At 37.8% G+C, this 17,379-nt stretch overlaps 1 protein-coding gene and 1 long non-coding RNA gene across 10 annotated transcripts in view; one reads left to right on the top strand and one right to left on the bottom strand.

Moving 5' to 3' along the window:
- C2CD6 (C2 calcium dependent domain containing 6) overlaps positions 1–17,379 on the top strand; it is a 176,813-nt gene that overhangs the window by 77,331 nt on the left and 82,103 nt on the right. The gene's annotated exons all lie outside the window — the stretch shown is intronic.
- LOC116269184 overlaps positions 1–17,379 on the bottom strand; it is a 90,817-nt gene that overhangs the window by 15,672 nt on the left and 57,766 nt on the right. The window contains exon 3 of one of the 2 annotated variants that reach the window (XR_004176620.1): positions 10,485–10,542. The exons of the other annotated variant lie outside the window; for it this stretch is intronic. This is a non-coding gene — a long non-coding RNA (uncharacterized LOC116269184). Of the gene's footprint in view, positions 1–10,484; positions 10,543–17,379 lie in introns of those variants that run through there. 2 annotated transcript variants of the gene reach the window in all.

The following is a 17,379-nucleotide window of genomic DNA, read 5'->3' as shown; positions in this document are numbered from 1 at the left end:
GAGTCCCCAGTGACTTCTATATTACCAGATGTGGTTATCAGTTCTCAGTCCTCATCTCTGTGACTACTTAGCCACATTTGAAAAAATAGTTCCACCTTTTTTGTCTTGAAACTGATATTTTTCACTGGCCTTTTGTAATATTACATTCGCCTAGTTTTCTTCCTTCTTCATTGGCTACTCTTTGCTGGGGAGGTCTCCTCTTCCAATTTCTAAATGTAAGATTGTCTCACACCCAGTCCTTGTATTTTACTTTTTCTCTAACCTTTCTAGGTTATTCATTCAGCCCTGTAACTTTAAATATAATTTGTAAATGAATAACTCCCACATCTTGGGGCTCTTCCATGAACTCCCGGAGTGTATATGTAAAAACTTACTTCACTTAGATATCTTATAGAAATGTCAAACTTAACATGGCGAAGACTGAATTCTTAATTTCACCTCCACTAATTTAGATTCTCTCCTCTTAATGTTCCCTATTCATTTAATCTTTTCAGCATATAAACATTCCAGGCATTATTTCTAGGTCAATGAAATGTGTTGTTGAACATAAAAGACAAAAATAAATGTTCCTGTGGAGCTTATATTCAAAAAATACAAAAATAAATGTTCTTGTGGAGTTTATATTCTTATAAATGGCACCTCTAAACTATTAAGACCAATACCGTAGGAGTCAACCTTGATATTGTGGTTTCTCTCATCTCTTATATCCAGTCCACCATCAAGTCTTGTTAATTCTGTATTCAAAATATATCTGAAATCCACCACTGTCATTGCTATCACCTTGACTTAGACCAAGCTACTTTCATCTCTCCTGTCTGCTATAAAAGCTGAGTTTTCCTGCTTCCAATTTTGCCTCTGTCTAGTTTGTTCTTCTAATAGCAGCAAGACCGATCTTGTAAAGATGTAATCTAAATCATGTCACTCCTCTGATCAGTATTCTTCAATGGCATGTTTTCATGCCTGGAATAAAGTCCAAACTTCTCACCATCATCTACAATGCCCCCACTTAATATTTCTGTCCTCATGTGTTAGCATGTTTCCCTTTGTTCACTCTGCTTCAACCACATTAGTCTTCTTACTATTCCTTGAACAAACCAAACTTATTCCAGCCTCAAGGTCTTTCTAATATTTTTCTCCGTCGGGAATGCTCTCCCCCACAGATCTTCTCAGGGTTCATTCATTCACACCATTTAGGACTCTGCTCAGATGTTCCCTCCTTAATGGAGGGCGGGTTGGGGGGCTCCTCTGACCACTCTATGTAAAGTAATTATCTACCCATCCACCCTCCTCCATTCCTAGTATTCTTTCTTCATATATCATTTCCTGGTATCATATTATGTTTCTTTACTCATTTATTGTCTGTTACTCCCATTTGACTTTAAATTACAGATAGTACTGAGATTTAGTCTTATTTACCACTGTATCTTACTATCTAGTAATAATAATGAGTATTTTAAATGTAATACATACATAATTAGACTCATACATAATTAGAGCTCTTACTACTTAGAACTCACCACTAATAGTGATGAGTCCATGTTAGGCAGTAGTAAACATCTGTTGAATTAGTTTAGTTAAAAATACTGCAGGGTCTTGAGGCATTTGCTGTGGAAACTCTGAATATATTATATTATAACTCCTAGGCCTCACTGTATGTAGTTAAGTCAATCACATAGTCATAGGAAATGCAATCATTTTAATACTCTTAAGGTGAATGAACCATCTAGCTCTGACACACTAAGTGTCAGGCATAAGGCTGCAAGATTATTTCCACAAAGGGCAAGTGGTAAGAGCTCTAATAATGTATGAGTCTTTGAGTTTAAAAGCCTGTAGGGTCTGCAGAGGATTAGGGTTAAGGAAGGCAGAGAGTGAAATATGTGACATCATTAACCTCATATCTCCTGTTCATCCATTTTATATAACTGCCCTCTTTAAGCCATGAATTCCATTCATTAAATTTGAATCCCTTACTAATGATTGATGGTACTGTTGGGAAATATGCCATAATCTCCCCAAAACGTTGTCCTTGCTAATTCTGTACTTTGAATCAACCAAAACTATGCACGTGAAATGCACCTTGCAATTATTTTATCCACAGCCTTTTTAATTTTATTTTTAATTTTTAATTTTATTTTTTCATGAAAAATTTAATTGACAAATAATTGTGTATATTCATTAGATACAATGTGATCTTATAATCTACGTATATATTATAGAGTTGATCAATATAATTAACATATCTATTTCCTCACCAATTTATCATTTTTTTTGTAGTGAGAACATTAAAAATGTATTTTAGCAACTTGGAAATATACATTATTATTAACTGTGATCACCATGCAGTGGAATAGATTACTAGAACTTATTTCTGCATTCTAAGTGAAACTTCATACCTCTTTGAACAATATCTTTCTTTTTCTCACCTCTTTTCTTCCCATTCACCCAGCCTCTGGTACCCACCTTCTCTGTTTCTATGAGATCAACTTTTTAAGATTTCACACATAAGTGAGATAATGCAGTATTTGTCTTTCTGTGTCTGACTTATTTCATTTTGCATGATGTCTTCCAGTTTTATCCATATTATCACGAATGACAGAATTTTCTTCTTTTTTAAGGCTGTGTAGTATTCCACTGTGTACACATTTCTTTATCCATTGATCTGCTGATAGACACTTAAGTTGCTTTCATATCTTGGATATTATAATAGCACAACAGTAAACATGGGGATGCAGATATCTCTTTGATACACCAATTTCAAATCCTTTGGAGATACACCCAGAAGTAGTATTGCTGTACCATATGGTAATTCTATTTTTAGTTTTACTGGGAACCTCCATACTACTTTCTAAAATGGCTGTACTAATTTATATTCCCACAAATAGTGTACAGGGGTTCCCTTTTCTCCATATCCTTGCCAGCGCTTATCATTCTTCTTTTTGATAATAGCTCTTGTAACAGGCGTGAAATGATATCATATTGTAGTTTAAATTTGCATTTCTCTGATGATCAGAGATATTGAGTATTTTTAATCTATCTATTGGCCTTTCATATGTCTTCCTTTGAGCAATGTCTGTTCAGATCGCTTGCTCATTTTAAAATTAGGTTATTTGTTTTCTTGCTTTTGAGTTGTTTGTGTACCTTATATATTTTGAATATTCGCCCCTTGTCAGCTGTATGGTTTGCAGATATTTTCTTCCAGTTCATGTTTTGTCTCTTCACTCTGTTCATTGTTTCCTTTTCTGTACAGAAACTTTTGATTTGATGCAACTCCATTTGTCTATTTTTGCTTTTGATGCCTGCATTTTTGGAGTCCTATCCAATAAATCATTGCATAGACCAGTATTGTGGAGATTTTCCCTTATGTTTTCTTCGATTAACTTTACAATTCCCCATTTCCACATCTTACATTTAAGTCTTTTATACATTTTGAGATGATTTTTGTGTATGGTGTGAGATAAGTGTCCAGTTTCATCTTCTGAGCCATATGTATTTTTCTCAACACCATTTATTAAAGAGTCTGTTTTTTCCCTATTGTGTTTTTGGCATTTTTGTCAAATATCAACTAATTATAAATACTAAATACTTGGGTATATTACTGGGCTGTCTGCCTGTTCCATTGGTTTATGTGTCTTTGTGCCAGTGCCATGCTGTTTTGATTACAATAGCTTTATAACATAATTTGAAACCAGGGAATTTGATGCATCTAGCTTTGTTCTTTTTGCTCGAGATTGCTTGGCTGTTTGGGGTCTTTTATGGTTCCATATGGATTTTAGGATTATTTTTTCTATTTCTGTGAAAAATGACATTGGAGTTTTAGTGGGAATTGGATTGAATCTGTAGACTGCATTGGGTAGTATGGATGTTTTAAAAATATTAATTCTTACAATTCATGAACATGGGCCATATTTCCATTTGCTTGCATCTTCTTTCCTCAGTGTTTCATAGTTTTCCTTGTAGAAGTCTTTTACCTCCTTGGTTAAATTTATTCCTAAGTATTTTATTTTTAGTATAGCTATGGTAAATGGTATTGCCTTCTTGATTTCTTTTTTAGCTAGCTCATTGTGTATAGAAACTACTAATTTTTGTTGTTTTTTTCCTGCCAACTTTTATTTTAGGTTCAGGAGTTACTTCTGCAGGCTTGTTACATGGGTAAATTTCATGTTTCTGGAGCTTAGTGTACAAATTATTTTATCACCCAGGTAGCATATATCGTATCCAATAGGTAGTTTTTCGATACTCACCCTCCTTCCACCCTCCACCCTCAAGTAGGCCCTGGTATCTATTCCCTTCTTTCTATCCAGGTGTATTCAATGTTTAGCTCCCACTTATAAGTGAGAACGTGTAGTATTTCGTTTTCTATTCCTGCATTAATTCCCTTAGGATAATGGTCTTGAGCTGCATCCATGTTTCTGCAAATGACATGATTTCATTTTTTTTTATAGTTGCATCAGATTCCGTGGAATATACATACCACATTTGCCTTATCCAGTCTACCACTGATGGGAGTCTAGGTTGATTCCATGTTTTTCCTATTGTGTATAGTGCTGTGATGAACATATAAATGAATGTGTCTTTTTGGTAGAATATTATATTCGTTGGGTATATACCCAGTAATGGGATTTCTGGGTCAAGTGGTAGTTCTGTTTCAAGTTCTTTGAGAAATCTCCAAACAGCTTTTCACAGTGGCTGAAGTAATTTACATTTATATCAACAGTATATAAGCATTCCCTTTTCTCCACAGCCTCACCAGCATCTATTGTTTTTTGACTTTTTAATAATAGCCATTCTGAATGGTGTGAGTTGTTAACTCATTGTGGTTTTGATTTGCATTTCTCTCTGATGATGAGTAATGTTGAGCCAACTCTCCAAGCAGCTCTCCCTGCCAGCTCAAATGTCTGTGGGGGTCATGGGGTCACCTGCAGCTAGGATTCTGGAGATCCATGTTGAGAGTGGGCCACTCTATACCTATTTAACCTACCCTTTCCTTAGAAGCTGCTTGAGGCCAGGAATGAGTCCTTGTGCTTGGCAACCCCATGCGGGGTTCCCAGCTTCCTCCCACTTCAACCAGAGTCCGCATTCTCCCTCCATCCACTCTCAATGTCTTCCTTCCAAAGATCTGCCTGGAGTGTGCTGGTCTTCTTGATGATCTTATCTTGGTGAAGGAAGCTCTTCCTGGCTGTGTCTAGTTGGCCATCCTGGCTCCTCTTCCTGGATTTTTGTATGTTGATTTTGTATCCTACATTTTTACTGAATTCATTGATCAGTTCTAAGAATTTTTGGTAGAGTCTTCACATTTTTCTATGTATAAGATCATGTCTCTGCAAACAGGGATAATTTGACTTCCTCCTTTCCAATTTGGATGCCCTTAATTTCTTTCTCTTGCCTAATTACTCTGGCTAGAACTTCCAGTACTATGTTGAATAAAAGTAGTTAGAGTGGGTGGTGTGGTGTTGTCTTGTTCCATTTCTTAGTTGAAAGCTTTTCCCCCATTCAGTATGATATTAGCTGTGGGTTTGTCATGTATGGCCTTAATTGTATACTGAATTGTATTAAATACATTGAATTGAGTATTGAGGTTCTTTCCTTTTATACCTAATTAAGAATTTTTATCATAAAGGGATGCTGAATTTTATCAAATCCTTTTTCTAATCTATTGAGATAATACAGTTTTTGTCTTTCTTTCTGTTGATGTTATGTATCATGTTTAGTGGTTTGCACATGCTGAACCATCCTTGAGTTCCTGGGATAAATCCCACGTGATCATGTTGTATTAATGGATTTGATTTGCTAGCATTTTGTTTAGGACTTTTGCATCTACATTGATCAGGGATATTGGCCTGTAGTTTTCTTTTTTTGTTGTGTCATTGTCTGCTTTTGGTATCAGGGTGATGCTGGTCTCATACAATGAGTTAGGAAGCGTAATATGGTTTGGATTTGCGTCCCAGCCCAAATCTAATGTCAAATTGGATGAGGGGCCTGGTGGGAGGTGAGTGGATCATGGGGGAGGATTTCTCTCTTGCTATTCTCATGGTAGTGAGTGAGTTATCGGGAGATGTGATGGTTTAAAAGTGTGGGCACCTCTTTCTGTGTGTCTCTTTCTTTCTCTCTCTCCCTCTCTCTCTCTCCTGCCACCATGTGAAGAAGGTGCTTGCTTTTCCTTGCCTTCTACCATGATTGTAAGTTTCTGGAGACCTCCCAGCCATGCTTCCTGTTAAGCCTGTGGAAGTGTGAGTCAATTAAACCTCTTTTCTTCATAAATTACCCAGTCTCAGGTAGTTCTTTATAACAAGTGTGAGAACAAACTAATACAAGGAGTTTTATCTGCTTTAATTTTTTGGAATAGTTTGAGAAGAATTGGTATTAATCTTCTTTAAACTTAGGTAGAATTCAGAGGTTAAGCAATTTGGTCCTGGACTTTTCTTTGTTAGGAGATGTTTTACTACTAATTCAGTCTCATTACTTCTTATTGGTCTGTTCAGACTTTCTATTTCTTCTTGGTTCAATCTTGGTAGGTTGTATGTTTCCAGGAATATATCCATTTCCTCTAGTTTTTCAAATTTATTGATACGTTCTTGTTCATGGTAGTCTATAATGATTTTTTTTTTATTTCTGTGGTATCCATTTTGATGTCTCTTCTTTTTTTCCTTTTGTCTTTTTTTTTTTTTTTTGAGATCAGAATCTCATTCTGTTGCCCAGACTGGATTGCAGTGGCACGATCTTGACTCACCACAACCTTCGCTTCCCAGACTCAAGCAATTCTCTTGCCTCAGCCTCCCTAGTATCTTGGATTACAGGCATGTGCCACTACCGCCCAGATAATTTTTCTATGTTTAGTAGAGATGGGATTTCACCGTGTTGGCCAGGCTAGTCTTGAACTCCTGACCTCAAATGATCCACCCGCCTCAGCCTCCCAAAGTGCTGGGATTACAGGCATGAGCCACCACGCCTGACCCTCAATGAACTTTAATTCTTAATTTCTTTCTTCACCCAGTGGTTATTCAGGAGTATGTTGTTTAATTTCCATGTATTTGTACAATTTTAAATGTTTCTCTTACCGATTTCTAGATTTATTCCATTGTGGTCAGATAAGAGACTAGATAAGATTTCAATTTTGAAAATTTTTTGAGACTTGTTTTGTGTCCTAACATATGGTCATTCCTGAAGAATGTTCTGTGTGCTGATGAAAAGAATGTATTTTCTGCAGCTGTTAGGTGAAATGTACTGTAAATGTCTGTTAAGTCCCTTTGTTCTATGCTGTAGTTTAAATCCAATGTTTCTTTTTTATTTTCTTTCTAGGTGATCTCTCCAATGCTGATAGTGGATTGCTGAAGTCTCCATCTATTATTGTATTGGGGCCTTTCGCTCTCTTTAGATCTAATAATATTTGCTTTATGTATCTGGGTGCTGTGGTATTGGGTGCATATATATTTACAATTGTTATTCTCTTGCTGACTTGATCCTTTTGTTATTATTATATAATGTTCTTCATTGTTTCTTTTGACAGCTTTTTACTTGAAGTCTGTTTTGTCTGATATAGGTATAGCTATCCCTGCTTGGTTTTTGTTTCTGTTTGTGTGGAGTATCTTTTTCTATCTCTTTGCTTTCAAGTGTTTGCCAGTGAAGTGATTCTATTTTAGGCAACATATATTTGCATCTTGTTATGTTTATCCATTCAACCAGTGTATGTTTTTTAAATTGGCATTTAATTCATTTACTTTCAAGGTTATACTTGATAGGTGAAGACTTTTTTTTGTCTGCCTGTGTTATTTCAAAGGACCTGTCTTCAAATTCAGAAATTTTTAAATTCTGCGTGGTCTAGTCTGATGTTAAAGCTCTTGATTGTATTTTTTATTTCATTCATTTAATTATTCATAGCATTCCTGTGGTTCTTTTTTTAATGATATCTATCTCTTTGTTGAAGTTCTCATTCAAATCATGATTTTTCCCCGATTTCATTGAATCATCAATCTGTATTCTCTTGTATCTCAGAGTTTCTTTAAGATTATTATTTTGAATATTTTTCTGGAATTTTATATATTTCCTTATGCTTCGGGTCTGTTACTAGAGAATTATTGTGTTCCTTTGTGTCACGTTTCCTTGCTTTTTCATGCTTGATATGTCTCTATGTAGATTTCTACATATCTGGTGTAATAGTCACATCTTTTGGGGAAGGTTTTGTAGGGAAAGACTTATTTGTTTAGATGGGTCTTGGGTGTTGGTTCAGGTAGGGTATGTTGGATTTGATTCTGGATGTACACAGTAGTGTAGTCACCATGTAGTTTCTTTAGCTGTAATCTGTGCTTGTGTCATTTGCATCTCAGTGGCCTAGGTTGGCAGAGTTCATGGCAGTGGTGGTGCAGCTTTGCTGGTGGTGGGCAAAGCTTCTTCCTACCCCAGGAAGGAAGGAAAAGTCACCTAGATTCAGCTCATGGGATTTGGGCATAGTTCACAATGGAGAAGGGAACTAAACCTTACAGGTGAGGCTCTTTAGGCCAATTTAACTGACCTAACAACAACTGTTGTTGTTCCTACATCTGAATGTATGTGAGGAGTTAATGTGTTATATGCTGGATCATCTCCATTTCATAAACATCAGAATCATTGGAAGAGTCATGTGTAAAGAAGTGCTAGTGTGACATACAAATCACTACTCACCTGTCTCCATGTCCCCTTCCAGATGGTTCAATAAAAAAATTTATAGAATCCTAGGAGGACAAAGGGAAACCATGGCCTTCATTTAGGACTTAAAGGCAGCAGAAAAATTAAGAAATGCATTTTCTAAATACAACATTCCTGTATGGCCAGTAAAATTTGCTAATGGAGCTGGAGACTTACAGTGCATTATTACCAACTGAATTCATTTGTTGCCTCCATACCTTAGCTGTTCCAAACATTGTGACTTACTGAATCCATTATACAGACAGCTGACTCTTGGTTTGCTATCTTGGACATTATCAGCATGCCTTTCGTACACCACTGACATCTGAGGACTAAGATCAGTTTGTAAACATTTGTAGTACTCCCTTAAGGATACCTAGTCATCTACCATTTTCCACCAGTGGGTGGGTTGGGATTTAACCTGAATACTTGTACCCTCTGATATCCATAAGTTTCACGTTATAGATGATGTCCTATTGGTTAGCAAGTCAAAAGCCTTAGTCTCAATAGTCATGAATGTGGTATTACCATGTTTCCACTAGCAGTGGTGGCTGATAAGCTCTGACAAAATTAGGTGGACTGCTTACCAGATAAAGTTTATTGCGTCTATCTGGGCAGATTCATAATGGGCTGTCCTTTTGGCAGTCAAAGAAAAACTACTGCCTTTTTGCAGTCCGCCTACCTCCACCCCAACTACCAAAAGAGGAGGCCCAGCACCTTGATGGGCTCTGGGTATAGGAGGTGGCATGTGCCTGACTATGGCCTTAATCTTGGCTAACCTACAGACTGGCATCCTTTTAGTAGGGCCCAGTCCAACAGACTGAGTTAGAAGCTGTCCAGCAAGCTTATGTTAGGGGCCCTGCAATCCTAATGACTTTTTTGAGCTATGAATCTCTGTACTGATTAGAGCCACTGCCTGAAGACACCCTTTGGGGGTTTGGACTTGTTTCCCTCTGACCTAGCTATCAGGTACACTCTTTTTGAAAAGTAGCTGTTACCTTGAGTAACTGCTGAGCTCTTCTCAAGAATGAACACTCAAGCTGTGGAGACCTTGTGACTCTTTGACTTTTTCCCATCTTGAGGTGGGTCAACTTGGCCTCAGCAACTAACAAGGTAGAAAGGGCCCAACAAGCATCACTTGTAAAATGGAAATGGTAGATTCAAGAACATGGACATCCTGGCTCCAGCAGTATTTCATCTTTACAGTAAAAAGTAGCAGTTACCCCTTTGGGGGAAACCTTGCCCCCCACTCTGCTCTCTGAAGAAAATTGCTGGTTCAATAGGGCTTTACTATAAATAATATAGTCCCCTGTTTCTGACTTAGGAGTCTTCTGGCAGCGTCTATAAAACTGTGGTAGGATAACTTGACAGCTTGTAAGTAGGGTAAAATCCTAGAATTTGCACTGTTTCTGCCAATTTTGACAATGAGAATGGGATGCTGACAGAGACATAGCTTTCCGGAAGAGGAAGGAAAAGAAAACCCTGAAGGCTGGGTTAGGGAATATGAGATGATTCCTTGGACTTCGGTGGCAATGCCCTCATCCAAGTGGTATGAGGCAGGGGTTGGGGAGGGGAAATGGCTAATAATGGTCTTCCCCTTGTCTTACCTGTTAATAACTGTTCAGAGGCTGAGTTGTGACAGGCAGGATCGAAACCACTCAAACAGTGCTTTGTTTGTCGCTCACTCTCCCTTAGCGGTGAGGAAATGGGGAAGAAGGGGATGACCTCAGCTGCTTTAAGGAAGAAGACCAGCATGTTTGGGAACTTCAGGCAGGTGAAGAACACAAAGTTTCATGGTTCTGTTAGACACAGGCACCAAAGGCTCCCAGGTAGAGCTATAGCAGCATGTGCCAGAAAGAAAAAAGTCCCTGTGCCAGGAGCTTTCTGGAGGCACGGAAGTACACAGGAGGAAGTAGGACCAATCCCGAGATGAGGAAGAGAAAGAAAAAAAAAAAGGGCTTCCTGTTACTCCAGCTTTATCCCATAGGCGAGGCCCTCTTGCTCCCTTGCTGTCCCTATGCACCTGGTCTGAAAATAAGGTTAAACTGGCGGCTGTTGGAGCATCTGTGCCCCACCCCTTCCCCGCCCCCCATACGCAGGTGAAGGTGAGTCTGTGTTCTGGTAGGGAAAAAAAACTCCACAAAAACCTGAAATCAATTAATATGGTTTAAGCAAAACTTACTGTGGGGAAAAAGTTAAAGTGATCTTATGCATAGGGCTCTCTGCCAATTCAATATATAGTCATGTGCCACGTAATGATGTTTTGGTCAACAGACCACATGATATGGTTTGGTTCTGTGTCCCCAACCAAATCTCATCTCGAATTGTAATCCCCATATGTCGAGGGAGGCGCCTGGTGGGAGGTGATTGGATTATGGGAGAGATTTCCCCCGTGCTGTTCTCGTGATAGTGAGTGAGACCCGCTGGTTTAAAAGTGTGGCACTTCCCCTTCACTCACCCATGCTCTCCTGCTGCCTTGAAAAAAAGGTGTTTGCTTCTCTTTTGCCCTCCACCTTGACTGTAAGTTTCCTGAGGCCTCCTCAACCATGCAGAACTGTGAGTCAATTAAACCTTTTTTCCTTGTAAATTACCCAGTCTCAGTTCTTTAGAGCAGTGTGAAAACGGACTAATACACCGAATATGCGATGGTGGTCCCATAAAACCATAATATCATATTTTACTGTACCTTTTCTATGTTTAGATACACAAATATTTACCATTGTCTTTCAACTGCCTACAGTATTTAGTCCAGTAACACGATGTACAGGTTTGTAGCCTAGGAGCAATAGGCTAGATCCTATAGCATAGGTGTGTAATAGGCCACACTATCTAGGTTTGTGTAAGTACATGTTTACACAATGACAAAATCACCTGATGACACGTTTCTGAGTGTATTCACATTGTTAGTTGATACATGAATACTACTGTTATACCATCTATTGCTAAGTGTGTGTAATGAAATTGATGTGTTACACACTTTTACTGTGAATGATGATAAAGTGTCAAGGGAAATTTTCCCATTCAGGGCATTGCCACATGTAGAGGAGTCCTTGCCATTTACCACAGGTGGGTGGATGAGTGCCTCTGCCCTTTGTTATTACAATTTGAGATGAGATTTGGGTGGGGACATAGAGACAAACAATATCATGTAGTCTGTTGTTGACCAAAATGTCATTATGTGGCACATGACTATATATTGAATTGGCTGAGTGCCCTATGTGTAAGATCATGGTACCTTTTTCCCCACAGTAAGTTTTGCTCAAAGATACAGGTGATGCCCTGTTGGTTGGCAAATCAAAATCCTCAATTTCAGTGGCTCTGACTATGGTATTATTACACCTCTACTAACAGGAGTGGCTGACAAACCCTGACAAATTCAAGGACCTGCTTGCCAGGCCAGGAGTTCGAGACCAGCCTGGCCAACACAGGGAAACTATGTGTCTACTAAAAATACAAAAATTAGCCAGGCATGGTGGCGCACACCTGTGGTCCCAGCTACTCAGGAGGCTGAGGCAGGAGAATGGCTTGAACCTGGGAGGCTGAGGCTGCAGTGAGCCAAGATTGTGCTCCAGCCTAGGCAACAGAGCAAGACTCTATCTAAAAAAAAAAAAAAAAAAAAACTATGTGGGCAGATTCACAACACTCAATTCCTTTGTCAATCAAAGAAAAAACTCTCTCTTTGATCCCCTACTAGATTTTAATTTTTTTGAGTGTGAAAGACCAAATGTACTTCACTTTGGGATTCTACTTAGTCTTTTATTCAGCATGCTTTGAAAGGGGCCTAAACCAACAGGCCTTGCTAGCCAAATGGTAATAGTGTGTTTAGTGGTGCATCTGACCTGGTCTTAGCATCATTTTGGTTTTGCATAAAAAGTGGCAGCCATTAATTTGGGTAGCCATTAATTTATGCAATACGTTTTTCTTCTGCCACCAAAAACAAAGCCACTGGCTCAGGTGGGGCCCTGGATTTACAGTTTCCCCTAAACATCTAGACCAGGTTCACTGATGGTTCAGCAGATGAAACCTGATGATGTCAGCTGGGCCACTGTGGCTGTAGCCCAAGGGCCAGCTATACAGATCCAAAAATTGATTTGGTTATTTCACTTAGTGGGCAGAATTCTGGCCAATACTCTCCTTAGAGAAACTTACACCCAATTTTATGTGGACAGTTCGATGAGTTTTGACAAATATGTATTTTTGTGTAATCGCCACCCATTATCAAGAACTAGAATGTTTCCATCACAAAACCATTACATATGATATTGGTTATAGGGTTTTCATGGATATTCTTCATTAGGTTTAAGGAAGTCTCTTCTAGTTCTAGTTTGCTGAGCAATTTTATGAATGATGGGTAATGGATTTTGTCGGATGCTGTTTCTGAAACTACTGATATGATCATACGTTTTTAGAATATTAGTATAATAAAATATTAATGCACAGATTTTTTATTGTTAAATCAACTTTATATTCCTAGGATCAACCCTACTTGGTTATAATGTATTATCTTTTTCATATATTGTTGGGTTCATTTGCTAAATTTTATGAAAAGTTTTTCACATATAGTCATGAGAAATACAGGTCTGTAGCTTTCTTGTAATGTTGTTATTAGTTTTGGTAAAGTTGGTATTGCAGAATGAGTTGGGAAATATTCTCCCCCCTTCAGTATTCTACAAGGATTTATGAATAATTTGTTCTTCTTTTGCTGTTTTCTTAAGGTGGAGGCTGAGGTAAACAATTTGAGATATTTCTTTTTTATTACATACATTATTGTTGTAAATTTCTAAGTACTGCTTTAAATTTATCCCATAAATATTGACTTATGTTTTTAGTTTCATTCAATTCAAAACACATTCTTATTTGTCTTTTGATTTCTTCTTTGATGGATCGGTTACTCAGAAATGTGTTGTTTAGTTTCCTAATGTTTGAAGATTTCCTAGAAATGACTGTGATTTAATTCTACTTGGTCAGAAAACATATGTATGATTTGAATCCTTTAAAATTGAGACTGTTTTATGGCCTACAATTTTGTATATCTTGGCCTCCTGCTGCATCCATGTTGCTGCAAAGGACATGATTTCATTTTGTTTTGGCTACGTAGTATTCCATAGTGTATATGTACCACACTTTCTTTATCCAGTCCATTGTTGATGGACACCTAGGTTGACTCCATGTCTTTGCTATTGTGAATGGTGCTGCGATGAACATACAAATGCATATGTCTTTTTGGTAGAACAATTTATTTTTCTTTGGATATATACCTGGTAATGGGAGTGCTGACTGAAATTGTAGTTCTATTTTCAGTTCTTTGAGAAATTCCTGAAGTGCTTTCCACAGTGGCTGAACTAATTTACATTCCCACCAATAGTGTATAAGCATTCCCTTTTCTCTGCAGGCGTGCCAACATCTATTGTTTTCTGACTTTTTAATAATAGCCATTCTGACTGGTATAAGATGGTATCTCATTGTGGCTTTGATTTGCATTTCTCTGATGATTAGTGATGCTGAGCATTTTAAAATATGTTTGCTGCTTGTATGTCTTCTTTTGAGAGGAGTCTGTTCGTGTCTTTTTATCACTTTTTATGAGATTGTTTTTTGCTTGTTCAATTGTCTACATTCCTTATAGGCTGTAGATATTAGTCCTTTGTCAGACTCATAGTTTGTGAATATTTTCTCCCGTTCTGTAGGTTGTCTGTTTACTCTGTTGATAGTTTCTTTGGCTGTGCAGAAGCTCTTTAATTAGGTCCCACATGTCAATTTTTGGTTTTGTTGTGATTGCTTTTGAGGACTTATTCATAAATTATTTGCCAAGGCCAATGTCCAAAAAGGCATTTCCTGAGTCTTCTTCTAGGATTTTAACAGTTTTAGGCCTTACATTTAAGTATTTAATCCATAATGAGTTAATTTTTGTATATGGTGATAGGTAGGGGTACAGTTTCATTCTCCTGTATATTGCACATTTACCCCAGCACCATTTATTGAATGAAGAGTGCTTTCCCCATTTCTTATTTTTGTCAACTTAGTGGAAGATCCATTGGTTGTAGGTGTGTAGCTTTATTTCTGGATTCTCTATTCTGTTCAATTGGTCTATGTGTCTGTTTTGTACCAGTACCATGATGTTTTGGGTACTGTAGCCTTGTAGTATAGTTTGAAGTCAGGTAACATGATGCCTCCTCCCTTGTTCTTCTTGCTTAGGATTGCTTAGAACTGATAAGTGACTTTAGTAAGGTTTCAGGATACAAAATTAATGTAAAAGAATCAGTAATATATCTGTATACCAATATACTCTCAAGCTGAGAGCCAAATCAAGAGCATAATCCCATTCACAATGAAAAAAACAAACAAACAAAAAAACCTAAGAATACAGCTAACCAAGGAAGTGAAAGATCGCTACAAGGAGAATTTCAAAACACTGCTGAAAGAAGTCATACGTGACACAAACAAATGGGAAAACATTCTATGTTCATGGATTGGAAGAATCAATATCATTAAAATGGTCATACCACCCAAAGCAATCTACAGATTTTAAATGCTGTTTCTATCATTCTGCCAATGTCATTTGTCACAGAATTAGAAAAAACTATTCTAAAATTCATATGGAACTAGAAAAGAGCTCGTTACATTTTTTGATGTTTGATTGCTGACAGCTTTTAAACCTCACCTCTTTCCCTTCTGCCCCACATCTGGGCAAGCTAATAAGAAGCCCTAGCTATGTCCTTCTTTATTGCCACATAAGCCCCTTCCTGCATGTGGGAACCCTCATCCCAGCCTCACCATCTAACTACCATAAAAATTCCAAGCCAGTCTCCTTTTCCTGGTTGCTCAAGCCATTTTTTGACCAGCTTGGGAGATCTGTCATGCTCTCCAAGAAAGCCTTATTATGTAATGCTTCTTTTCATGCCCTCTTGGTATGTATTTAGTATAAGCAGTCTTAACATTCAAGTCAAATTTTGGGTAAGAGTTCATCCTGACTCTGTGGAATGATCACAACAGTTAGCACAGAAAGCATGATATCTAGACAATGACTGGGGTCTGTCTTATCTTAGGTTAGCTTATTAATAGGCTTTGCCACCTGTTAGCAATTACGCACTTTGAGCTGTTTCCAGCTTACTAGCTGACTCTGAGCTGTGCTGCTTTGTACTACATTTGCTAAATTTTATTGAGCCTTTGTTACAGATTTAACTGGCCTAAGTTAGATTTTGGGTTTTTTTTTAAGTATTTAATTGGCATTTAGGGAGGAAGGACAGGCTTGGGGCCCTCCTTAATGTATCACTGGGTCATGTGTCTCTGCCTGAACCTATCTGTGCATCTTGGCTTGAATCATTTGTCTCAATTCCAACATAAGCCATGACTCACACTAGACTTGAAGGAAGCACTCTTACCTTGTGACCAACCAATTGCTTGGATTCTCAAATAGGCATTGGCCCTCATTCTGTAGATCTCTCAGGGGAAAGACCCTACCCTGTACAATATATGGCCCCATTGGCGGTCACTTGTATCGAGGAAGAAAGAAGAGTAGGGAAGAGAGGCTAGTTACTCATGTGTAGAATCTAAAGAAATCGATCTCATAGAAGTGGAGAGTATAATGGTGGTTACCAGAGGCTAAGTGGTTAGTGGGGAGGGGTGAGTGGGGAGATGTTGGTGGAGGGATATCTAATTACAGTTAGATAGGAGGAATAAATTTCAAGAGATCTATTGTACAGCAGTTAATGATGATATGTTGTATTATTGAGAAATGTAAAAAGAGTAGATGTTGTGTGTTCTCAGCAGAAAAATGATGACTATGTGAGTGATACATTTGTTAATTAGCTAGATTTGACCATTTCACAGTGTATATATACTTCAAAATATCCTGTTATATACAATAAAAATATAAGTATCTGCCTATTGACAAAATAAATTATTTAAAAAGGAAGAACTCAAATTTGCACTTAAAAAGAATGCTAGATTTGTCTTATAAAAGAAGCGTTTGCAAAGTTAAAAAAGAGGAGAGTCTTATGTTGAATATTAATCCATGTGTATTAACATAATGACCTCATTGGAATATGGCATTCACTCAACTAGCTGGAATTAATACAAGTTTGTATTAAGTTTTTAAAAAAGGAAAGAAAAAAAAAACAACTAGATGTGGCTGGGGCAGTGGCTCATGCCTGTAATCCCAGCACTTTGGGAGGCCAAGGCAGGTGGATCACATGAGGTTGAGACTTTGAGACCAGCCTGACCAACATGGAGAAACACCGTCTCTACTAAAAATACAAAATTAGCCAGGTGTGGTGGTGCATGCCTGTAATCCCAGCTACTCAGGAGGCTGAGGCAGGAGAATTGCTTGAACCTGGGAGGCAGAGGTTATGGTGAGCCGAGATGGCGCCATTGCACTCCAGCCTGGGTAACAAGAGCGAAACTCTGTTTAAAAAATTTAAAAAGCTGGATGCAAGGGGAAGAAACAAAAAACTGAAGAGCTCTACAATTTCGCCCAATTGGACAAAATGTACTAAAAGAATTTATGCAACATAAAGATTAAAAGGGGTCTGGTTGCCTCTGTGCCTCTGCAGCATAGGTTCTGAATTAACTTTAACATCTGAAATGCACAAATTGGCCAATTTTCATGGCCTTACATCAATACCAGGGCTCAACTTACATTTATAATTTATAGCAATCTCACTAAATTTAAATTTAAATTTAAACTAAATGTAGGAGAGCTCCTAAATATAAAATAAAGGACAT

The sequence above is a fragment of the Papio anubis genome, chromosome 10 (assembly GCF_008728515.1).
Source record: "Papio anubis isolate 15944 chromosome 10, Panubis1.0, whole genome shotgun sequence".
Classification (NCBI taxonomy): domain Eukaryota; kingdom Metazoa; phylum Chordata; class Mammalia; order Primates; family Cercopithecidae; genus Papio; species Papio anubis.
The sequence above is the reverse complement of the archived record's forward strand: the minus strand, read 5'-3'. Positions and strand labels throughout refer to the sequence as shown.